The 19,208-nt window shown below is 40.7% G+C and overlaps 53 non-coding genes across 53 annotated transcripts; all 53 read right to left on the reverse strand.

Annotated features, from left to right (window-relative positions):
• Nucleotides 1-108: 108 nt before the first annotated feature.
• On the reverse strand, nucleotides 109-227 carry LOC129733558 (5S ribosomal RNA). Its single transcript, XR_008729624.1, has one exon. It is a non-coding gene; the product is annotated as a 5S ribosomal RNA (ribosomal RNA).
• A 229-nt stretch (nucleotides 228-456) lies between these two features.
• On the reverse strand, nucleotides 457-575 carry LOC129733559 (5S ribosomal RNA). The gene has a single exon (XR_008729625.1). It is a non-coding gene; the product is annotated as a 5S ribosomal RNA (ribosomal RNA).
• Nucleotides 576-805: 230 nt separating this feature from the next.
• On the reverse strand, nucleotides 806-924 carry LOC129733560 (5S ribosomal RNA). Its single transcript, XR_008729626.1, has one exon. It is a non-coding gene; the product is annotated as a 5S ribosomal RNA (ribosomal RNA).
• Nucleotides 925-1,153: 229 nt separating this feature from the next.
• On the reverse strand, nucleotides 1,154-1,272 carry LOC129733561 (5S ribosomal RNA). Its single transcript, XR_008729627.1, has one exon. It is a non-coding gene; the product is annotated as a 5S ribosomal RNA (ribosomal RNA).
• Nucleotides 1,273-1,501: 229 nt separating this feature from the next.
• On the reverse strand, nucleotides 1,502-1,620 carry LOC129733562 (5S ribosomal RNA). Its single transcript, XR_008729628.1, has one exon. It is a non-coding gene; the product is annotated as a 5S ribosomal RNA (ribosomal RNA).
• A 229-nt stretch (nucleotides 1,621-1,849) lies between these two features.
• Nucleotides 1,850-1,968, reverse strand: LOC129733565 (5S ribosomal RNA). Its single transcript, XR_008729630.1, has one exon. It is a non-coding gene; the product is annotated as a 5S ribosomal RNA (ribosomal RNA).
• Nucleotides 1,969-2,197: 229 nt separating this feature from the next.
• On the reverse strand, nucleotides 2,198-2,316 carry LOC129733566 (5S ribosomal RNA). Its single transcript, XR_008729631.1, has one exon. It is a non-coding gene; the product is annotated as a 5S ribosomal RNA (ribosomal RNA).
• Nucleotides 2,317-2,545: 229 nt separating this feature from the next.
• Nucleotides 2,546-2,664, reverse strand: LOC129733567 (5S ribosomal RNA). Its single transcript, XR_008729632.1, has one exon. It is a non-coding gene; the product is annotated as a 5S ribosomal RNA (ribosomal RNA).
• A 229-nt stretch (nucleotides 2,665-2,893) lies between these two features.
• Nucleotides 2,894-3,012, reverse strand: LOC129733568 (5S ribosomal RNA). The gene has a single exon (XR_008729633.1). It is a non-coding gene; the product is annotated as a 5S ribosomal RNA (ribosomal RNA).
• Nucleotides 3,013-3,241: 229 nt separating this feature from the next.
• On the reverse strand, nucleotides 3,242-3,360 carry LOC129733569 (5S ribosomal RNA). Its single transcript, XR_008729634.1, has one exon. It is a non-coding gene; the product is annotated as a 5S ribosomal RNA (ribosomal RNA).
• Nucleotides 3,361-3,589: 229 nt separating this feature from the next.
• LOC129733570 (5S ribosomal RNA) lies at nucleotides 3,590-3,708 on the reverse strand. The gene has a single exon (XR_008729635.1). It is a non-coding gene; the product is annotated as a 5S ribosomal RNA (ribosomal RNA).
• Nucleotides 3,709-3,937: 229 nt separating this feature from the next.
• On the reverse strand, nucleotides 3,938-4,056 carry LOC129733571 (5S ribosomal RNA). Its single transcript, XR_008729636.1, has one exon. It is a non-coding gene; the product is annotated as a 5S ribosomal RNA (ribosomal RNA).
• A 229-nt stretch (nucleotides 4,057-4,285) lies between these two features.
• On the reverse strand, nucleotides 4,286-4,404 carry LOC129733572 (5S ribosomal RNA). Its single transcript, XR_008729637.1, has one exon. It is a non-coding gene; the product is annotated as a 5S ribosomal RNA (ribosomal RNA).
• A 229-nt stretch (nucleotides 4,405-4,633) lies between these two features.
• LOC129733573 (5S ribosomal RNA) lies at nucleotides 4,634-4,752 on the reverse strand. Its single transcript, XR_008729638.1, has one exon. It is a non-coding gene; the product is annotated as a 5S ribosomal RNA (ribosomal RNA).
• Nucleotides 4,753-4,981: 229 nt separating this feature from the next.
• On the reverse strand, nucleotides 4,982-5,100 carry LOC129733574 (5S ribosomal RNA). Its single transcript, XR_008729639.1, has one exon. It is a non-coding gene; the product is annotated as a 5S ribosomal RNA (ribosomal RNA).
• A 229-nt stretch (nucleotides 5,101-5,329) lies between these two features.
• On the reverse strand, nucleotides 5,330-5,448 carry LOC129733576 (5S ribosomal RNA). Its single transcript, XR_008729641.1, has one exon. It is a non-coding gene; the product is annotated as a 5S ribosomal RNA (ribosomal RNA).
• A 229-nt stretch (nucleotides 5,449-5,677) lies between these two features.
• On the reverse strand, nucleotides 5,678-5,796 carry LOC129733577 (5S ribosomal RNA). Its single transcript, XR_008729642.1, has one exon. It is a non-coding gene; the product is annotated as a 5S ribosomal RNA (ribosomal RNA).
• A 229-nt stretch (nucleotides 5,797-6,025) lies between these two features.
• LOC129733578 (5S ribosomal RNA) lies at nucleotides 6,026-6,144 on the reverse strand. The gene has a single exon (XR_008729643.1). It is a non-coding gene; the product is annotated as a 5S ribosomal RNA (ribosomal RNA).
• Nucleotides 6,145-6,373: 229 nt separating this feature from the next.
• On the reverse strand, nucleotides 6,374-6,492 carry LOC129733580 (5S ribosomal RNA). Its single transcript, XR_008729644.1, has one exon. It is a non-coding gene; the product is annotated as a 5S ribosomal RNA (ribosomal RNA).
• A 229-nt stretch (nucleotides 6,493-6,721) lies between these two features.
• LOC129733581 (5S ribosomal RNA) lies at nucleotides 6,722-6,840 on the reverse strand. Its single transcript, XR_008729645.1, has one exon. It is a non-coding gene; the product is annotated as a 5S ribosomal RNA (ribosomal RNA).
• A 229-nt stretch (nucleotides 6,841-7,069) lies between these two features.
• LOC129733367 (5S ribosomal RNA) lies at nucleotides 7,070-7,188 on the reverse strand. The gene has a single exon (XR_008729462.1). It is a non-coding gene; the product is annotated as a 5S ribosomal RNA (ribosomal RNA).
• A 229-nt stretch (nucleotides 7,189-7,417) lies between these two features.
• LOC129733368 (5S ribosomal RNA) lies at nucleotides 7,418-7,536 on the reverse strand. The gene has a single exon (XR_008729463.1). It is a non-coding gene; the product is annotated as a 5S ribosomal RNA (ribosomal RNA).
• Nucleotides 7,537-7,765: 229 nt separating this feature from the next.
• Nucleotides 7,766-7,884, reverse strand: LOC129733369 (5S ribosomal RNA). The gene has a single exon (XR_008729464.1). It is a non-coding gene; the product is annotated as a 5S ribosomal RNA (ribosomal RNA).
• A 913-nt stretch (nucleotides 7,885-8,797) lies between these two features.
• On the reverse strand, nucleotides 8,798-8,916 carry LOC129733370 (5S ribosomal RNA). The gene has a single exon (XR_008729465.1). It is a non-coding gene; the product is annotated as a 5S ribosomal RNA (ribosomal RNA).
• Nucleotides 8,917-9,145: 229 nt separating this feature from the next.
• LOC129733371 (5S ribosomal RNA) lies at nucleotides 9,146-9,264 on the reverse strand. The gene has a single exon (XR_008729466.1). It is a non-coding gene; the product is annotated as a 5S ribosomal RNA (ribosomal RNA).
• Nucleotides 9,265-9,493: 229 nt separating this feature from the next.
• LOC129733373 (5S ribosomal RNA) lies at nucleotides 9,494-9,612 on the reverse strand. The gene has a single exon (XR_008729468.1). It is a non-coding gene; the product is annotated as a 5S ribosomal RNA (ribosomal RNA).
• Nucleotides 9,613-9,840: 228 nt separating this feature from the next.
• Nucleotides 9,841-9,959, reverse strand: LOC129733433 (5S ribosomal RNA). Its single transcript, XR_008729527.1, has one exon. It is a non-coding gene; the product is annotated as a 5S ribosomal RNA (ribosomal RNA).
• A 230-nt stretch (nucleotides 9,960-10,189) lies between these two features.
• Nucleotides 10,190-10,308, reverse strand: LOC129733374 (5S ribosomal RNA). Its single transcript, XR_008729469.1, has one exon. It is a non-coding gene; the product is annotated as a 5S ribosomal RNA (ribosomal RNA).
• A 230-nt stretch (nucleotides 10,309-10,538) lies between these two features.
• LOC129733375 (5S ribosomal RNA) lies at nucleotides 10,539-10,657 on the reverse strand. Its single transcript, XR_008729470.1, has one exon. It is a non-coding gene; the product is annotated as a 5S ribosomal RNA (ribosomal RNA).
• A 230-nt stretch (nucleotides 10,658-10,887) lies between these two features.
• LOC129733376 (5S ribosomal RNA) lies at nucleotides 10,888-11,006 on the reverse strand. Its single transcript, XR_008729471.1, has one exon. It is a non-coding gene; the product is annotated as a 5S ribosomal RNA (ribosomal RNA).
• A 228-nt stretch (nucleotides 11,007-11,234) lies between these two features.
• Nucleotides 11,235-11,353, reverse strand: LOC129733377 (5S ribosomal RNA). Its single transcript, XR_008729472.1, has one exon. It is a non-coding gene; the product is annotated as a 5S ribosomal RNA (ribosomal RNA).
• Nucleotides 11,354-11,583: 230 nt separating this feature from the next.
• Nucleotides 11,584-11,702, reverse strand: LOC129733378 (5S ribosomal RNA). The gene has a single exon (XR_008729473.1). It is a non-coding gene; the product is annotated as a 5S ribosomal RNA (ribosomal RNA).
• A 230-nt stretch (nucleotides 11,703-11,932) lies between these two features.
• On the reverse strand, nucleotides 11,933-12,051 carry LOC129733379 (5S ribosomal RNA). The gene has a single exon (XR_008729474.1). It is a non-coding gene; the product is annotated as a 5S ribosomal RNA (ribosomal RNA).
• Nucleotides 12,052-12,279: 228 nt separating this feature from the next.
• LOC129733380 (5S ribosomal RNA) lies at nucleotides 12,280-12,398 on the reverse strand. The gene has a single exon (XR_008729475.1). It is a non-coding gene; the product is annotated as a 5S ribosomal RNA (ribosomal RNA).
• A 230-nt stretch (nucleotides 12,399-12,628) lies between these two features.
• Nucleotides 12,629-12,747, reverse strand: LOC129733381 (5S ribosomal RNA). Its single transcript, XR_008729476.1, has one exon. It is a non-coding gene; the product is annotated as a 5S ribosomal RNA (ribosomal RNA).
• A 228-nt stretch (nucleotides 12,748-12,975) lies between these two features.
• On the reverse strand, nucleotides 12,976-13,094 carry LOC129733382 (5S ribosomal RNA). The gene has a single exon (XR_008729477.1). It is a non-coding gene; the product is annotated as a 5S ribosomal RNA (ribosomal RNA).
• A 230-nt stretch (nucleotides 13,095-13,324) lies between these two features.
• On the reverse strand, nucleotides 13,325-13,443 carry LOC129733384 (5S ribosomal RNA). Its single transcript, XR_008729479.1, has one exon. It is a non-coding gene; the product is annotated as a 5S ribosomal RNA (ribosomal RNA).
• A 228-nt stretch (nucleotides 13,444-13,671) lies between these two features.
• On the reverse strand, nucleotides 13,672-13,790 carry LOC129733385 (5S ribosomal RNA). Its single transcript, XR_008729480.1, has one exon. It is a non-coding gene; the product is annotated as a 5S ribosomal RNA (ribosomal RNA).
• A 229-nt stretch (nucleotides 13,791-14,019) lies between these two features.
• On the reverse strand, nucleotides 14,020-14,138 carry LOC129733386 (5S ribosomal RNA). The gene has a single exon (XR_008729481.1). It is a non-coding gene; the product is annotated as a 5S ribosomal RNA (ribosomal RNA).
• Nucleotides 14,139-14,366: 228 nt separating this feature from the next.
• Nucleotides 14,367-14,485, reverse strand: LOC129733387 (5S ribosomal RNA). Its single transcript, XR_008729482.1, has one exon. It is a non-coding gene; the product is annotated as a 5S ribosomal RNA (ribosomal RNA).
• Nucleotides 14,486-14,715: 230 nt separating this feature from the next.
• Nucleotides 14,716-14,834, reverse strand: LOC129733388 (5S ribosomal RNA). Its single transcript, XR_008729483.1, has one exon. It is a non-coding gene; the product is annotated as a 5S ribosomal RNA (ribosomal RNA).
• Nucleotides 14,835-15,064: 230 nt separating this feature from the next.
• LOC129733389 (5S ribosomal RNA) lies at nucleotides 15,065-15,183 on the reverse strand. The gene has a single exon (XR_008729484.1). It is a non-coding gene; the product is annotated as a 5S ribosomal RNA (ribosomal RNA).
• Nucleotides 15,184-15,413: 230 nt separating this feature from the next.
• Nucleotides 15,414-15,532, reverse strand: LOC129733390 (5S ribosomal RNA). Its single transcript, XR_008729485.1, has one exon. It is a non-coding gene; the product is annotated as a 5S ribosomal RNA (ribosomal RNA).
• Nucleotides 15,533-15,760: 228 nt separating this feature from the next.
• Nucleotides 15,761-15,879, reverse strand: LOC129733391 (5S ribosomal RNA). The gene has a single exon (XR_008729486.1). It is a non-coding gene; the product is annotated as a 5S ribosomal RNA (ribosomal RNA).
• A 230-nt stretch (nucleotides 15,880-16,109) lies between these two features.
• LOC129733393 (5S ribosomal RNA) lies at nucleotides 16,110-16,228 on the reverse strand. The gene has a single exon (XR_008729487.1). It is a non-coding gene; the product is annotated as a 5S ribosomal RNA (ribosomal RNA).
• Nucleotides 16,229-16,458: 230 nt separating this feature from the next.
• LOC129733394 (5S ribosomal RNA) lies at nucleotides 16,459-16,577 on the reverse strand. The gene has a single exon (XR_008729488.1). It is a non-coding gene; the product is annotated as a 5S ribosomal RNA (ribosomal RNA).
• Nucleotides 16,578-16,805: 228 nt separating this feature from the next.
• Nucleotides 16,806-16,924, reverse strand: LOC129733396 (5S ribosomal RNA). Its single transcript, XR_008729490.1, has one exon. It is a non-coding gene; the product is annotated as a 5S ribosomal RNA (ribosomal RNA).
• A 230-nt stretch (nucleotides 16,925-17,154) lies between these two features.
• Nucleotides 17,155-17,273, reverse strand: LOC129733397 (5S ribosomal RNA). The gene has a single exon (XR_008729491.1). It is a non-coding gene; the product is annotated as a 5S ribosomal RNA (ribosomal RNA).
• A 228-nt stretch (nucleotides 17,274-17,501) lies between these two features.
• On the reverse strand, nucleotides 17,502-17,620 carry LOC129733398 (5S ribosomal RNA). The gene has a single exon (XR_008729492.1). It is a non-coding gene; the product is annotated as a 5S ribosomal RNA (ribosomal RNA).
• A 230-nt stretch (nucleotides 17,621-17,850) lies between these two features.
• Nucleotides 17,851-17,969, reverse strand: LOC129733399 (5S ribosomal RNA). The gene has a single exon (XR_008729493.1). It is a non-coding gene; the product is annotated as a 5S ribosomal RNA (ribosomal RNA).
• Nucleotides 17,970-18,197: 228 nt separating this feature from the next.
• Nucleotides 18,198-18,316, reverse strand: LOC129733400 (5S ribosomal RNA). The gene has a single exon (XR_008729494.1). It is a non-coding gene; the product is annotated as a 5S ribosomal RNA (ribosomal RNA).
• Nucleotides 18,317-18,545: 229 nt separating this feature from the next.
• LOC129733401 (5S ribosomal RNA) lies at nucleotides 18,546-18,664 on the reverse strand. Its single transcript, XR_008729495.1, has one exon. It is a non-coding gene; the product is annotated as a 5S ribosomal RNA (ribosomal RNA).
• Nucleotides 18,665-18,892: 228 nt separating this feature from the next.
• Nucleotides 18,893-19,011, reverse strand: LOC129733402 (5S ribosomal RNA). The gene has a single exon (XR_008729496.1). It is a non-coding gene; the product is annotated as a 5S ribosomal RNA (ribosomal RNA).
• Nucleotides 19,012-19,208: the final 197 nt, after the last annotated feature.

Consider the following 19,208-nt stretch of genomic DNA (forward strand, 5'->3'; position numbering starts at 1 on the left):
TGTCATTTTATTCCATTTCCAATCCGAAATCAAAGCAAAAATATAAAATCATTGAAATTTCATCAAGGATTACGACGCGTGGTCACAGAGTGTAAAAAGTAACAAAAAGGCCAACGACACGCGACGTTCCCAAGCGGTCACCCATCTAAGTACTAATCGCGCCCGATGTTGCTTAACTTCGGTGATCGGACGAGAACCGGTGTTTTCAACATGGTATGATCGTTGACAATTTCCACCCACTTCGATGGGTGTTTTATGCTATACTCTCGATGGGTGGTGGTACTGGACGGAGAACAGAGTATAGTAATTTTTCAAACAGTTATCAGTTGAGTGTGAATCCATTATCAATGTCATTTTATTCCATTTCCAATCCGAAATCAAAGCAAAAATATAAAATCATTGAAATTTCATCAAGAATTACGACGCGTGGTCACAGAGTGTAAAAAGTAACAAAAAGGCCAACGACACGCGACGTTCCCAAGCGGTCACCCATCTAAGTACTAATCGCGCCCGATGTTGCTTAACTTCGGTGATCGGACGAGAACCGGTGTTTTCAACATGGTATGATCGTTGACAATTTCCACCCACTTCGATTGGTGTTTTATGCTACACTCTCGATGGGTGATGATACCGGACGGAGAACAGAATATAGTAATTTTTCAAACAGTTATCAGTTGAGTGTGAATTCTTTTATCGATGTCATTTTATTCCATTTCCAATACAAAGTTAGAGCAAAAATATAAAATCATTGAAATTTCATCAAGAATTACGATGCGTGGTCACAGTGTGTAAAAAGTAACAAAAAGGCCAACGACACGCGACGTTCCCAAGCGGTCACCCATCTAAGTACTAATCGCGCCCGATGTTGCTTAACTTCGGTGATCGGACGAGAACCGGTGTTTTCAACATGGTATGATCGTTGACAATTTCCACCCACTTCGATGGGTGTTTTATGCTATACTCTCGATGGGTGGTGGTACTGGACGGAGAACAGAGTATAGTAATTTTTCAAACAGTTATCAGTTGAGTGTGAATCCATTATCAATATCATTTTATTCCATTTCCAATCCGAAATCAAAGCAAAAATATAAAATCATTGAAATTTCATCAAGGATTACGACGCGTGGTCACAGAGTGTAAAAAGTAACAAAAAGGCCAACGACACGCGACGTTCCCAAGCGGTCACCCATCTAAGTACTAATCGCGCCCGATGTTGCTTAACTTCGGTGATCGGACGAGAACCGGTGTTTTCAACATGGTATGATCGTTGACAATTTCCACCCACTTCGATGGGTGTTTTATGCTATACTCTCGATGGGTGGTGGTACTGGACGGAGAACAGAGTATAGTAATTTTTCAAACAGTTATCAGTTGAGTGTGAATCCATTATCAATATCATTTTATTCCATTTCCAATCCGAAATCAAAGCAAAAATATAAAATCATTGAAATTTCATCAAGAATTACGACGCGTGGTCACAGAGTGTAAAAAGTAACAAAAAGGCCAACGACACGCGACGTTCCCAAGCGGTCACCCATCTAAGTACTAATCGCGCCCGATGTTGCTTAACTTCGGTGATCGGACGAGAACCGGTGTTTTCAACATGGTATGATCGTTGACAATTTCCACCCACTTCGATGGGTGTTTTATGCTATACTCTCGATGGGTGGTGGTACTGGACGGAGAACAGAGTATAGTAATTTTTCAAACAGTTATCAGTTGAGTGTGAATCCATTATCAATATCATTTTATTCCATTTCCAATCCGAAATCAAAGCAAAAATATAAAATCATTGAAATTTCATCAAGAATTACGACGCGTGGTCACAGAGTGTAAAAAGTAACAAAAAGGCCAACGACACGCGACGTTCCCAAGCGGTCACCCATCTAAGTACTAATCGCGCCCGATGTTGCTTAACTTCGGTGATCGGACGAGAACCGGTGTTTTCAACATGGTATGATCGTTGACAATTTCCACCCACTTCGATGGGTGTTTTATGCTATACTCTCGATGGGTGGTGGTACTGGACGGAGAACAGAGTATAGTAATTTTTCAAACAGTTATCAGTTGAGTGTGAATCCATTATCAATGTCATTTTATTCCATTTCCAATCCGAAATCAAAGCAAAAATATAAAATCATTGAAATTTCATCAAGAATTACGACGCGTGGTCACAGAGTGTAAAAAGTAACAAAAAGGCCAACGACACGCGACGTTCCCAAGCGGTCACCCATCTAAGTACTAATCGCGCCCGATGTTGCTTAACTTCGGTGATCGGACGAGAACCGGTGTTTTCAACATGGTATGATCGTTGACAATTTCCACCCACTTCGATGGGTGTTTTATGCTATACTCCCGATGGGTGGTGATACCGGACGGAGAACAGAGTATAGTTATTTTTCAAACAGTTATCAGTTGAGTGTGAATCCATTATCAATGTCATTTTATTCCATTTCCAATCCGAAATCAAAGCAAAAATATAAAATCATTGAAATTTCATCAAGAATTACGACGCGTGGTCACAGAGTGTAAAAAGTAACAAAAAGGCCAACGACACGCGACGTTCCCAAGCGGTCACCCATCTAAGTACTAATCGCGCCCGATGTTGCTTAACTTCGGTGATCGGACGAGAACCGGTGTTTTCAACATGGTATGATCGTTGACAATTTCCACCCACTTCGATGGGTGTTTTATGCTATACTCTCGATGGGTGGTGGTACTGGACGGAGAACAGAGTATAGTAATTTTTCAAACAGTTATCAGTTGAGTGTGAATCCATTATCAATATCATTTTATTCCATTTCCAATCCGAAATCAAAGCAAAAATATAAAATCATTGAAATTTCATCAAGAATTACGACGCGTGGTCACAGAGTGTAAAAAGTAACAAAAAGGCCAACGACACGCGACGTTCCCAAGCGGTCACCCATCTAAGTACTAATCGCGCCCGATGTTGCTTAACTTCGGTGATCGGACGAGAACCGGTGTTTTCAACATGGTATGATCGTTGACAATTTCCACCCACTTCGATGGGTGTTTTATGCTATACTCTCGATGGGTGGTGGTACTGGACGGAGAACAGAGTATAGTAATTTTTCAAACAGTTATCAGTTGAGTGTGAATCCATTATCAATATCATTTTATTCCATTTCCAATCCGAAATCAAAGCAAAAATATAAAATCATTGAAATTTCATCAAGAATTACGACGCGTGGTCACAGAGTGTAAAAAGTAACAAAAAGGCCAACGACACGCGACGTTCCCAAGCGGTCACCCATCTAAGTACTAATCGCGCCCGATGTTGCTTAACTTCGGTGATCGGACGAGAACCGGTGTTTTCAACATGGTATGATCGTTGACAATTTCCACCCACTTCGATGGGTGTTTTATGCTATACTCTCGATGGGTGGTGGTACTGGACGGAGAACAGAGTATAGTAATTTTTCAAACAGTTATCAGTTGAGTGTGAATCCATTATCAATATCATTTTATTCCATTTCCAATCCGAAATCAAAGCAAAAATATAAAATCATTGAAATTTCATCAAGAATTACGACGCGTGGTCACAGAGTGTAAAAAGTAACAAAAAGGCCAACGACACGCGACGTTCCCAAGCGGTCACCCATCTAAGTACTAATCGCGCCCGATGTTGCTTAACTTCGGTGATCGGACGAGAACCGGTGTTTTCAACATGGTATGATCGTTGACAATTTCCACCCACTTCGATGGGTGTTTTATGCTATACTCTCGATGGGTGGTGGTACTGGACGGAGAACAGAGTATAGTAATTTTTCAAACAGTTATCAGTTGAGTGTGAATCCATTATCAATGTCATTTTATTCCATTTCCAATCCGAAATCAAAGCAAAAATATAAAATCATTGAAATTTCATCAAGAATTACGACGCGTGGTCACAGAGTGTAAAAAGTAACAAAAAGGCCAACGACACGCGACGTTCCCAAGCGGTCACCCATCTAAGTACTAATCGCGCCCGATGTTGCTTAACTTCGGTGATCGGACGAGAACCGGTGTTTTCAACATGGTATGATCGTTGACAATTTCCACCCACTTCGATGGGTGTTTTATGCTATACTCCCGATGGGTGGTGATACCGGACGGAGAACAGAGTATAGTTATTTTTCAAACAGTTATCAGTTGAGTGTGAATCCATTATCAATGTCATTTTATTCCATTTCCAATCCGAAATCAAAGCAAAAATATAAAATCATTGAAATTTCATCAAGAATTACGACGCGTGGTCACAGAGTGTAAAAAGTAACAAAAAGGCCAACGACACGCGACGTTCCCAAGCGGTCACCCATCTAAGTACTAATCGCGCCCGATGTTGCTTAACTTCGGTGATCGGACGAGAACCGGTGTTTTCAACATGGTATGATCGTTGACAATTTCCACCCACTTCGATGGGTGTTTTATGCTATACTCTCGATGGGTGGTGGTACTGGACGGAGAACAGAGTATAGTAATTTTTCAAACAGTTATCAGTTGAGTGTGAATCCATTATCAATATCATTTTATTCCATTTCCAATCCGAAATCAAAGCAAAAATATAAAATCATTGAAATTTCATCAAGAATTACGACGCGTGGTCACAGAGTGTAAAAAGTAACAAAAAGGCCAACGACACGCGACGTTCCCAAGCGGTCACCCATCTAAGTACTAATCGCGCCCGATGTTGCTTAACTTCGGTGATCGGACGAGAACCGGTGTTTTCAACATGGTATGATCGTTGACAATTTCCACCCACTTCGATGGGTGTTTTATGCTATACTCTCGATGGGTGGTGGTACTGGACGGAGAACAGAGTATAGTAATTTTTCAAACAGTTATCAGTTGAGTGTGAATCCATTATCAATATCATTTTATTCCATTTCCAATCCGAAATCAAAGCAAAAATATAAAATCATTGAAATTTCATCAAGAATTACGACGCGTGGTCACAGAGTGTAAAAAGTAACAAAAAGGCCAACGACACGCGACGTTCCCAAGCGGTCACCCATCTAAGTACTAATCGCGCCCGATGTTGCTTAACTTCGGTGATCGGACGAGAACCGGTGTTTTCAACATGGTATGATCGTTGACAATTTCCACCCACTTCGAATGGTGTTTTATGCTATACTCCCGATGGGTGGTGATACCAGACGGAGAACAGAGTATAGTAACTTTTCAAACAGTTATCAGTTGAGTGTGAATCCATTATCAATGTCATTTTATTCCATTTCCAATCCGAAATCAAAGCAAAAATATAAAATCATTGAAATTTCATCAAGAATTACGACGCGTGGTCACAGAGTGTAAAAAGTAACAAAAAGGCCAACGACACGCGACGTTCCCAAGCGGTCACCCATCTAAGTACTAATCGCGCCCGATGTTGCTTAACTTCGGTGATCGGACGAGAACCGGTGTTTTCAACATGGTATGATCGTTGACAATTTCCACCCACTTCGATGGGTGTTTTATGCTATACTCTCGATGGGTGGTGGTACTGGACGGAGAACAGAGTATAGTAATTTTTCAAACAGTTATCAGTTGAGTGTGAATCCATTATCAATATCATTTAATTCCATTTCCAATCCGAAATCAAAGCAAAAATATAAAATCATTGAAATTTCATCAAGAATTACGACGCGTGGTCACAGAGTGTAAAAAGTAACAAAAAGGCCAACGACACGCGACGTTCCCAAGCGGTCACCCATCTAAGTACTAATCGCGCCCGATGTTGCTTAACTTCGGTGATCGGACGAGAACCGGTGTTTTCAACATGGTATGATCGTTGACAATTTCCACCCACTTCGATGGGTGTTTTATGCTATACTCTCGATGGGTGGTGGTACTGGACGGAGAACAGAGTATAGTAATTTTTCAAACAGTTATCAGTTGAGTGTGAATCCATTATCAATATCATTTTATTCCATTTCCAATCCGAAATCAAAGCAAAAATATAAAATCATTGAAATTTCATCAAGAATTACGACGCGTGGTCACAGAGTGTAAAAAGTAACAAAAAGGCCAACGACACGCGACGTTCCCAAGCGGTCACCCATCTAAGTACTAATCGCGCCCGATGTTGCTTAACTTCGGTGATCGGACGAGAACCGGTGTTTTCAACATGGTATGATCGTTGACAATTTCCACCCACTTCGATGGGTGTTTTATGCTATACTCCCGATGGGTGGTGATACCGGACGGAGAACAGAGTATGGTAATTTTTCAAACAGTTATCAGTTGAGTGTGAATCCATTATCAATATCATTTTATTCCATTTCCAATCCGAAATCAAAGCAAAAATATAAAATCATTGAAATTTCATCAAGAATTACGACGCGTGGTCACAGAGTGTAAAAAGTAACAAAAAGGCCAACGACACGCGACGTTCCCAAGCGGTCACCCATCTAAGTACTAATCGCGCCCGATGTTGCTTAACTTCGGTGATCGGACGAGAACCGGTGTTTTCAACATGGTATGATCGTTGACAATTTCCACCCACTTCGATGGGTGTTTTATGCTATACTCTCGATGGGTGGTGGTACTGGACGGAGAACAGAGTATAGTAATTTTTCAAACAGTTATCAGTTGAGTGTGAATCCATTATCAATATCATTTTATTCCATTTCCAATCCGAAATCAAAGCAAAAATATAAAATCATTGAAATTTCATCAAGAATTACGACGCGTGGTCACAGAGTGTAAAAAGTAACAAAAAGGCCAACGACACGCGACGTTCCCAAGCGGTCACCCATCTAAGTACTAATCGCGCCCGATGTTGCTTAACTTCGGTGATCGGACGAGAACCGGTGTTTTCAACATGGTATGATCGTTGACAATTTCCACCCACTTCGATGGGTGTTTTATGCTATACTCTCGATGGGTGGTGGTACTGGACGGAGAACAGAGTATAGTAATTTTTCAAACAGTTATCAGTTGAGTGTGAATCCATTATCAATATCATTTTATTCCATTTCCAATGCGAAATCAAAGCAAAAATATAAAATCATTGAAATTTCATCAAGAATTACGACGCGTGGTCACAGAGTGTAAAAAGTAACAAAAAGGCCAACGACACGCGACGTTCCCAAGCGGTCACCCATCTAAGTACTAATCGCGCCCGATGTTGCTTAACTTCGGTGATCGGACGAGAACCGGTGTTTTCAACATGGTATGATCGTTGACAATTTCCACCCACTTCGATGGGTGTTTTATGCTATACTCTCGATGGGTGGTGGTACTGGACGGAGAACAGAGTATAGTAATTTTTCAAACAGTTATCAGTTGAGTGTGAATCCATTATCAATATCATTTAATTCCATTTCCAATCCGAAATCAAAGCAAAAATATAAAATCATTGAAATTTCATCAAGAATTACGACGCGTGGTCACAGAGTGTAAAAAGTAACAAAAAGGCCAACGACACGCGACGTTCCCAAGCGGTCACCCATCTAAGTACTAATCGCGCCCGATGTTGCTTAACTTCGGTGATCGGACGAGAACCGGTGTTTTCAACATGGTATGATCGTTGACAATTTCCACCCACTTCGATGGGTGTTTTATGCTATACTCTCGATGGGTGGTGGTACTGGACGGAGAACAGAGTATAGTAATTTTTCAAACAGTTATCAGTTGAGTGTGAATCCATTATCAATATCATTTTATTCCATTTCCAATCCGAAATCAAAGCAAAAATATAAAATCATTGAAATTTCATCAAGAATTACGACGCGTGGTCACAGAGTGTAAAAAGTAACAAAAAGGCCAACGACACGCGACGTTCCCAAGCGGTCACCCATCTAAGTACTAATCGCGCCCGATGTTGCTTAACTTCGGTGATCGGACGAGAACCGGTGTTTTCAACATGGTATGATCGTTGACAATTTCCACCCACTTTGGAGGGTACGAAGATATTGACCACATAGTCTTCGTATGCCCTAAGTACCACAGAGCAAGGGCCAAGCTTATAGATTCTCTCCGGAAACAGAAAGAGACGTTTACAATGCAAGTACGGGATGTGCTTGCTAGCCGCAACCCCGCGCTTGTAATACCCATTTACGACTTTTTAAGAGATATCAAGTATCGAATTTGATTATCTCTATGCTTTCTCTCCTAATTTCTCACAACACAACAATCATAAAAAGTTTCACACTAATTCTGTTTTTTTTTTCTTCTTTCTTTCGTTCATTTTTTTTTTATAGAAACATGAATCATCGCTTCTTTTTGAGAGACAGGATCCACCGATCTTAGATATAAGTTTTGATTTCAAAGAGATAAGGAACCATCACCCTCAACGAATAGTAGTAAGGATTAGTATTTAGTTATAAAGAGAAAAACTTTGATGTTAATGTTAGTCGTAGGCTTAAATGACATGTATTTTTAAATTGTATTTTTTAAAGAGAAAAGATGAGAGGGTTTTTATGCCTGTTTGAGGAGGAGCAGTTGGGATACAGGCTCTACTCAAGCTGGCTTTTCCCTACTCCAAAAGATATTCGGCCCCGTTATGCTTCGCGGTTGGGCCTAAATAAATATTAGAGTTTAAAAAATAAAAATAAAAAAAAAAAAATTTCCACCCACTTCGATGGGTGTTTTATGCTATACTCCCGATGGGTGGTGATACCGGACGGAGAACAGAATATAGTAATTTTTCAAACAGTTATCAGTTGAGTGTGAATTCTTACATCGATGTCATTTTATTCCATTTCCAATACAAAGTTAAAGCAAAAATATAAAATCATTGAAATTTCATCAAGAATTACGACGCGTGGTCACAGAGTGTAAAAAGTAACAAAAAGGCCAACGACACGCGACGTTCCCAAGCGGTCACCCATCTAAGTACTAATCGCGCCCGATGTTGCTTAACTTCGGTGATCGGACGAGAACCGGTGTTTTCAACATGGTATGATCGTTGACAATTTCCACCCACTTCGATGGGTGTTTTATGCTATACTCTCGATGGGTGGTGGTACTGGACGGAGAACAGAGTATAGTAATTTTTCAAACAGTTATCAGTTGAGTGTGAATCCATTATCAATATCATTTTATTCCATTTCCAATCCGAAATCAAAGCAAAAATATAAAATCATTGAAATTTCATCAAGAATTACGACGCGTGGTCACAGAGTGTAAAAAGTAACAAAAAGGCCAACGACACGCGACGTTCCCAAGCGGTCACCCATCTAAGTACTAATCGCGCCCGATGTTGCTTAACTTCGGTGATCGGACGAGAACCGGTGTTTTCAACATGGTATGATCGTTGACAATTTCCACCCACTTCGATGGGTGTTTTATGCTATACTCCCGATGGGTGGTGATACCGGACGGAGAACAGAGTATAGTTATTTTTCAAACAGTTATCAGTTGAGTGTGAATCCATTATCAATGTCATTTTATTCCATTTCCAATCCGAAATCAAAGCAAAAATATAAAATCATTGAAATTTCATCAAGAATTACGACGCGAGGTCACAGAGTGTAAAAAGTAACAAAAAGGCCAACGACACGCGACGTTCCCAAGCGGTCACCCATCTAAGTACTAATCGCGCCCGATGTTGCTTAACTTCGGTGATCGGACGAGAACCGGTGTTTTCAACATGGTATGATCGTTGACAATTTCCACCCACTTCGATGGGTGTTTTATGCTATACTCCCGATGGGTGGTGGTACCGAACGGAGAACAGAGTATAGTAATTTTTCAAACAGTTATCAGTTGAGTGTGAATCCATTATCAATGTCATTTTTTCCATTTCCAATCCGAAATCAAAGCAAAAATATAAAATCATTGAAATTTCATCAAGAATTACGACGCGTGGTCACAGTGTGTAAAAAGTAACAAAAAGGCCAACGACACGCGACGTTCCCAAGCGGTCACCCATCTAAGTACTAATCGCGACCGATGTTGCTTAACTTCGGTGATCGGACGAGAACCGGTGTTTTCAACATGGTATGATCGTTGACAATTTCCACCCACTTCGATGGGTGTTTTATGCTACACTCCCGATGGGTGGTGATACCGGACGGAGAACAGAATATAGTAATTTTTCAAACAGTTCTCAGTTGAGTGTGAATTCTTTTATCGATGTCATTTTATTCCATTTCCAATACAAAGTTAAAGCAAAAATATAAAATCATTGAAATTTCATCAAGAATTACGATGCGTGGTCACAGTGTGTAAAAAGTAACAAAAAGGCCAACGACACGCGACGTTCCCAAGCGGTCACCCATCTAAGTACTAATCGCGCCCGATGTTGCTTAACTTCGGTGATCGGACGAGAACCGGTGTTTTCAACATGGTATGATCGTTGACAATTTCCACCCACTTCGATTGGTGTTTTATGCTATACTCTCGATGGGTGGTGATACCGGACGGAGAACAGAATATAGTAATTTTTCAAACAGTTCTCAGTTGAGTGTGAATTCTTTTATCGATGTCATTTTATTCCATTTCCAATACAAAGTTAGAGCAAAAATATAAAATCATTGAAATTTCATCAAGAATTACGATGCGTGGTCACAGTGTGTAAAAAGTAACAAAAAGGCCAACGACACGCGACGTTCCCAAGCGGTCACCCATCTAAGTACTAATCGCGCCCGATGTTGCTTAACTTCGGTGATCGGACGAGAACCGGTGTTTTCAACATGGTATGATCGTTGACAATTTCCACCCACTTCGATTGGTGTTTTATGCTACACTCTCGATGGGTGATGATACCGGACGGAGAACAGAATATAGTAATTTTTCAAACAGTTATCAGTTGAGTGTGAATTCTTTTATCGATGTCATTTTATTCCATTTCCAATACAAAGTTAGAGCAAAAATATAAAATCATTGAAATTTCATCAAGAATTACGATGCGTGGTCACAGTGTGTAAAAAGTAACAAAAAGGCCAACGACACGCGACGTTCCCAAGCGGTCACCCATCTAAGTACTAATCGCGCCCGATGTTGCTTAACTTCGGTGATCGGACGAGAACCGGTGTTTTCAACATGGTATGATCGTTGACAATTTCCACCCACTTCGATGGGTGTTTTATGCTATACTCCCGATGGGTGGTGGTACCGAACGGAGAACAGAGTATAGTAATTTTTCAAACAGTTATCAGTTGAGTGTGAATCCATTATCAATGTCATTTTTTCCATTTCCAATCCGAAATCAAAGCAAAAATATAAAATCATTGAAATTTCATCAAGAATTACGACGCGTGGTCACAGTGTGTAAAAAGTAACAAAAAGGCCAACGACACGCGACGTTCCCAAGCGGTCACCCATCTAAGTACTAATCGCGCCCGATGTTGCTTAACTTCGGTGATCGGACGAGAACCGGTGTTTTCAACATGGTATGATCGTTGACAATTTCCACCCACTTCGATGGGTGTTTTATGCTATACTCTCGATGGGTGGTGGTACTGGACGGAGAACAGAGTATAGTAATTTTTCAAACAGTTATCAGTTGAGTGTGAATTCTTACATCGATGTCATTTTATTCCATTTCCAATACAAAGTTAAAGCAAAAATATAAAATCATTGAAATTTCATCAAGAATTACGACGCGTGGTCACAGTGTGTAAAAAGTAACAAAAAGGCCAACGACACGCGACGTTCCCAAGCGGTCACCCATCTAAGTACTAATCGCGCCCGATGTTGCTTAACTTCGGTGATCGGACGAGAACCGGTGTTTTCAACATGGTATGATCGTTGACAATTTCCACCCACTTCGATGGGTGTTTTATGCTATACTCCCGATGGGTGGTGATACCGGACGGAGAACAGAATATAGTTATTTTTCAAACAGTTCTCAGTTGAGTGTGAATTCTTTTATCGATGTCATTTTATTCCATTTCCAATACAAAGTTAAAGCAAAAATATAAAATCATTGAAATTTCATCAAGAATTACGATGCGTGGTCACAGTGTGTAAAAAGTAACAAAAAGGCCAACGACACGCGACGTTCCCAAGCGGTCACCCATCTAAGTACTAATCGCGCCCGATGTTGCTTAACTTCGGTGATCGGACGAGAACCGGTGTTTTCAACATGGTATGATCGTTGACAATTTCCACCCACTTCGATGGGTGTTTTATGCAATACTTCCGATGGGTGGTGGTACCGAACGGAGAACAGAGTATAGTAATTTTTCAAACAGTTCTCAGTTGAGTGTGAATCCATTATCAATGTCATTTTTTCCATTTCCAATCCGAAATCAAAGCAAAAATATAAAATCATTGAAATTTCATCAAGAATTACGACGCGTGGTCACAGTGTGTAAAAAGTAACAAAAAGGCCAACGACACGCGACGTTCCCAAGCGGTCACCCATCTAAGTACTAATCGCGCCCGATGTTGCTTAACTTCGGTGATCGGACGAGAACCGGTGTTTTCAACATGGTATGATCGTTGACAATTTCCACCCACTTCGATGGGTGTTTTATGCTATACTCCCGATGGGTGGTGATACCGGACGGAGAACAGAATATAGTAATTTTTCAAACAGTTATCAGTTGAGTGTGAATTCTTTTATCGATGTCATTTTATTCCATTTCCAATCCGAAATCAAAGCAAAAATATAAAATCATTGAAATTTCATTAAGAATTACGTCGCGCGGTCACAGAGTGTAAAAAGTAACAAAAAGGCCAACGACACGCGACGTTCCCAAGCGGTCACCCATCTAAGTACTAATCGCGCCCGATGTTGCTTAACTTCGGTGATCGGACGAGAACCGGTGTTTTCAACATGGTATGATCGTTGACAATTTCCACCCACTTCGATGGGTGTTTTATGCTATACTCCCGATGGGTGGTGGTACCGAACGGAGAACAGAGTATAGTAATTTTTCAAACAGTTATCAGTTGAGTGTGAATCCATTATCAATGTCATTTTTTCCATTTCCAATCCGAAATCAAAGCAAAAATATAAAATCATTGAAATTTCATCAAGAATTACGACGCGTGGTCACAGTGTGTAAAAAGTAACAAAAAGGCCAACGACACGCGACGTTCCCAAGCGGTCACCCATCTAAGTACTAATCGCGCCCGATGTTGCTTAACTTCGGTGATCGGACGAGAACCGGTGTTTTCAACATGGTATGATCGTTGACAATTTCCACCCACTTCGATGGGTGTTTTATGCTATACTCCCGATGGGTGGTGATACCGGACGGAGAACAGAATATAGTAATTTTTCAAACAGTTATCAGTTGAGTGTGAATTCTTTTATCGATGTCATTTTATTCCATTTCCAATCCGAAATCAAAGCAAAAATATAAAATCATTGAAATTTCATTAAGAATTACGTCGCGCGGTCACAGAGTGTAAAAAGTAACAAAAAGGCCAACGACACGCGACGTTCCCAAGCGGTCACCCATCTAAGTACTAATCGCGCCCGATGTTGCTTAACTTCGGTGATCGGACGAGAACCGGTGTTTTCAACATGGTATGATCGTTGACAATTTCCACCCACTTCGATGGGTGTTTTATGCTATACTCCCGATGGGTGGTGGTACCGAACGGAGAACAGAGTATAGTAATTTTTCAAACAGTTATCAGTTGAGTGTGAATCCATTATCAATGTCATTTTTTCCATTTCCAATCCGAAATCAAAGCAAAAATATAAAATCATTGAAATTTCATCAAGAATTACGACGCGTGGTCACAGTGTGTAAAAAGTAACAAAAAGGCCAACGACACGCGACGTTCCCAAGCGGTCACCCATCTAAGTACTAATCGCGCCCGATGTTGCTTAACTTCGGTGATCGGACGAGAACCGGTGTTTTCAACATGGTATGATCGTTGACAATTTCCACCCACTTCGATGGGTGTTTTATGCTATACTCCCGATGGGTGGTGATACCGAACGGAGAACAGAGTATAGTAATTTTTCAAACAGTTATCAGTTGAGTGTGAATCCATTATCAATGTCATTTTATTCCATTTCCAATCCGAAATCAAAGCAAAAATATAAAATCATTGAAATTTCATCAAGAATTACGACGCGCGGTCAAAGTGTGTAAAAAGTAACAAAAAGGCCAACGACACGCGACGTTCCCAAGCGGTCACCCATCTAAGTACTAATCGCGCCCGATGTTGCTTAACTTCGGTGATCGGACGAGAACCGGTGTTTTCAACATGGTATGATCGTTGACAATTTCCACCCACTTCGATGGGTGTTTTATGCAATACTTCCGATGGGTGGTGGTACCGAACGGAGAACAGAGTATAGTAATTTTTCAAACAGTTCTCAGTTGAGTGTGAATCCATTATCAATGTCATTTTTTCCATTTCCAATCCGAAATCAAAGCAAAAATATAAAATCATTGAAATTTCATCAAGAATTACGACGCGCGGTCAAAGTGTGTAAAAAGTAACAAAAAGGCCAACGACACGCGACGTTCCCAAGCGGTCACCCATCTAAGTACTAATCGCGCCCGATGTTGCTTAACTTCGGTGATCGGACGAGAACCGGTGTTTTCAACATGGTATGATCGTTGACAATTTCCACCCACTTCGATTGGTGTTTTATGCTACACTCTCGATGGGTGATGATACCGGACGGAGAACAGAATATAGTAATTTTTCAAACAGTTATCAGTTGAGTGTGAATTCTTTTATCGATGTCATTTTATTCCATTTCCAATACAAAGTTAGAGCAAAAATATAAAATCATTGAAATTTCATCAAGAATTACGATGCGTGGTCACAGTGTGTAAAAAGTAACAAAAAGGCCAACGACACGCGACGTTCCCAAGCGGTCACCCATCTAAGTACTAATCGCGCCCGATGTTGCTTAACTTCGGTGATCGGACGAGAACCGGTGTTTTCAACATGGTATGATCGTTGACAATTTCCACCCACTTCGATGGGTGTTTTATGCTACACTCTCGATGGGTGATGATACCGGACGGAGAACAGAATATAGTAATTTTTCAAACAGTTATCAGTTGAGTGTGAATTCTTTTATCGATGTCATTTTATTCCATTTCCAATACAAAGTTAGAGCAAAAATATAAAATCATTGAAATTTCATCAAGAATTACGATGCGTGGTCACAGTGTGTAAAAAGTAACAAAAAGGCCAACGACACGCGACGTTCCCAAGCGGTCACCCATCTAAGTACTAATCGCGCCCGATGTTGCTTAACTTCGGTGATCGGACGAGAACCGGTGTTTTCAACATGGTATGATCGTTGACAATTTCCACCCACTTCGATTGGTGTTTTATGCTACACTCTCGATGGGTGATGATACCGGACGGAGAACAGAATATAGTAATTTTTCAAACAGTTATCAGTTGAGTGTGAATTCTTTTATCGATGTCATTTTATTCCATTTCCAATACAAAGTTAGAGCAAAAATATAAAATCATTGAAATTTCATCAAGAATTACGATGCGTGGTCACAGTGTGTAAAAAGTAACAAAAAGGCCAACGACACGCGACGTTCCCAAGCGGTCACCCATCTAAGTACTAATCGCGCCCGATGTTGCTTAACTTCGGTGATCGGACGAGAACCGGTGTTTTCAACATGGTATGATCGTTGACAATTTCCACCCACTTCGATGGGTGTTTTATGCTATACTCCCGATGGGTGGTGGTACCGAACGGAGAACAGAGTATAGTAATTTTTCAAACAGTTATCAGTTGAGTGTGAATCCATTATCAATGTCATTTTTTCCATTTCCAATCCGAAATCAAAGCAAAAATATAAAATCATTGAAATTTCATCAAGAATTACGACGCGTGGTCACAGTGTGTAAAAAGTAACAAAAAGGCCAACGACACGCGACGTTCCCAAGCGGTCACCCATCTAAGTACTAATCGCGCCCGATGTTGCTTAACTTCGGTGATCGGACGAGAACCGGTGTTTTCAACATGGTATGATCGTTGACAATTTCCACCCACTTCGATGGGTGTTTTATGCTATACTCTCGATGGGTGGTGGTACTGGACGGAGAACAGAGTATAGTAATTTTTCAAACAGTTATCAGTTGAGTGTGAATTCTTACATCGATGTCATTTTATTCCATTTCCAATACAAAGTTAAAGCAAAAATATAAAATCATTGAAATTTCATCAAGAATTACGACGCGTGGTCACAGTGTGTAAAAAGTAACAAAAAGGCCAACGACACGCGACGTTCCCAAGCGGTCACCCATCTAAGTACTAATCGCGCCCGATGTTGCTTAACTTCGGTGATCGGACGAGAACCGGTGTTTTCAACATGGTATGATCGTTGACAATTTCCACCCACTTCGATGGGTGTTTTATGCTATACTCCCGATGGGTGGTGATACCGGACGGAGAACAGAATATAGTTATTTTTCAAACAGTTCTCAGTTGAGTGTGAATTCTTTTATCGATGTCATTTTATTCCATTTCCAATACAAAGTTAAAGCAAAAATATAAAATCATTGAAATTTCATCAAGAATTACGATGCGTGGTCACAGTGTGTAAAAAGTAACAAAAAGGCCAACGACACGCGACGTTCCCAAGCGGTCACCCATCTAAGTACTAATCGCGCCCGATGTTGCTTAACTTCGGTGATCGGACGAGAACCGGTGTTTTCAACATGGTATGATCGTTGACAATTTCCACCCACTTCGATGGGTGTTTTATGCAATACTTCCGATGGGTGGTGGTACCGAACGGAGAACAGAGTATAGTAATTTTTCAAACAGTTCTCAGTTGAGTGTGAATCCATTATCAATGTCATTTTTTCCATTTCCAATCCGAAATCAAAGCAAAAATATAAAATCATTGAAATTTCATCAAGAATTACGACGCGTGGTCACAGTGTGTAAAAAGTAACAAAAAGGCCAACGACACGCGACGTTCCCAAGCGGTCACCCATCTAAGTACTAATCGCGCCCGATGTTGCTTAACTTCGGTGATCGGACGAGAACCGGTGTTTTCAACATGGTATGATCGTTGACAATTTCCACCCACTTCGATGGGTGTTTTATGCTATACTCCCGATGGGTGGTGATACCGGACGGAGAACAGAATATAGTAATTTTTCAAACAGTTATCAGTTGAGTGTGAATTCTTTTATCGATGTCATTTTATTCCATTTCCAATCCGAAATCAAAGCAAAAATATAAAATCATTGAAATTTCATTAAGAATTACGTCGCGCGGTCACAGAGTGTAAAAAGTAACAAAAAGGCCAACGACACGCGACGTTCCCAAGCGGTCACCCATCTAAGTACTAATCGCGCCCGATGTTGCTTAACTTCGGTGATCGGACGAGAACCGGTGTTTTCAACATGGTATGATCGTTGACAATTTCCACCCACTTCGATGGGTGTTTTATGCTATACTCCCGATGGGTGGTGGTACCGAACGGAGAACAGAGTATAGTAATTTTTCAAACAGTTATCAGTTGAGTGTGAATCCATTATCAATGTCATTTTTTCCATTTCCAATCCGAAATCAAAGCAAAAATATAAAATCATTGAAATTTCATCAAGAATTACGACGCGTGGTCACAGTGTGTAAAAAGTAACAAAAAGGCCAACGACACGCGACGTTCCCAAGCGGTCACCCATCTAAGTACTAATCGCGCCCGATGTTGCTTAACTTCGGTGATCGGACGAGAACCGGTGTTTTCAACATGGTATGATCGTTGACAATTTCCACCCACTTCGATGGGTGTTTTATGCTATACTCCCGATGGGTGGTGATACCGGACGGAGAACAGAATATAGTAATTTTTCAAACAGTTATCAGTTGAGTGTGAATTCTTTTATCGATGTCATTTTATTCCATTTCCAATCCGAAATCAAAGCAAAAATATAAAATCATTGAAATTTCATTAAGAATTACGTCGCGCGGTCACAGAGTGTAAAAAGTAACAAAAAGGCCAACGACACGCGACGTTCCCAAGCGGTCACCCATCTAAGTACTAATCGCGCCCGATGTTGCTTAACTTCGGTGATCGGACGAGAACCGGTGTTTTCAACATGGTATGATCGTTGACAATTTCCACCCACTTCGATGGGTGTTTTATGCTATACTCCCGATGGGTGGTGGTACCGAACGGAGAACAGAGTATAGTAATTTTTCAAACAGTTATCAGTTGAGTGTGAATCCATTATCAATGTCATTTTTTCCATTTCCAATCCGAAATCAAAGCAAAAATATAAAATCATTGAAATTTCATCAAGAATTACGACGCGTGGTCACAGTGTGTAAAAAGTAACAAAAAGGCCAACGACACGCGACGTTCCCAAGCGGTCACCCATCTAAGTACTAATCGCGCCCGATGTTGCTTAACTTCGGTGATCGGACGAGAACCGGTGTTTTCAACATGGTATGATCGTTGACAATTTCCACCCACTTCGATGGGTGTTTTATGCTATACTCCCGATGGGTGGTGATACCGAACGGAGAACAGAGTATAGTAATTTTTCAAACAGTTATCAGTTGAGTGTGAATCCATTATCAATGTCATTTTATTCCATTTCCAATCCGAAATCAAAGCAAAAATATAAAATCATTGAAATTTCATCAAGAATTACGACGCGCGGTCAAAGTGTGTAAAAAGTAACAAAAAGGCCAACGACACGCGACGTTCCCAAGCGGTCACCCATCTAAGTACTAATCGCGCCCGATGTTGCTTAACTTCGGTGATCGGACGAGAACCGGTGTTTTCAACATGGTATGATCGTTGACAATTTCCACCCACTTCGATGGGTGTTTTATGCAATACTTCCGATGGGTGGTGGTACCGAACGGAGAACAGAGTATAGTAATTTTTCAAACAGTTCTCAGTTGAGTGTGAATCCATTATCAATGTCATTTTTTCCATTTCCAATCCGAAATCAAAGCAAAAATATAAAATCATTGAAATTTCATCAAGAATTACGACGCGCGGTCAAAGTGTGTAAAAAGTAACAAAAAGGCCAACGACACGCGACGTTCCCAAGCGGTCACCCATCTAAGTACTAATCGCGCCCGATGTTGCTTAACTTCGGTGATCGGACGAGAACCGGTGTTTTCAACATGGTATGATCGTTGACAATTTCCACCCACTTCGATGGGTGTTTTATGCTATACTCCCGATGGGTGGTGATACCGGACGGAGAACAGAATATAGTAATTTTTCAAACAGTTCTCAGTTGAGTGTGAATTCTTTTATCGATGTCATTTTATTCCATTTCCAATACAAAGTTAAAGCAAAAATATAAAATCATTGAAATTTCATCAAGAATTACGA

The sequence above is a fragment of the Wyeomyia smithii genome, chromosome 3 (assembly GCF_029784165.1).
Source record: "Wyeomyia smithii strain HCP4-BCI-WySm-NY-G18 chromosome 3, ASM2978416v1, whole genome shotgun sequence".
NCBI classification, from domain to species: domain Eukaryota; kingdom Metazoa; phylum Arthropoda; class Insecta; order Diptera; family Culicidae; genus Wyeomyia; species Wyeomyia smithii.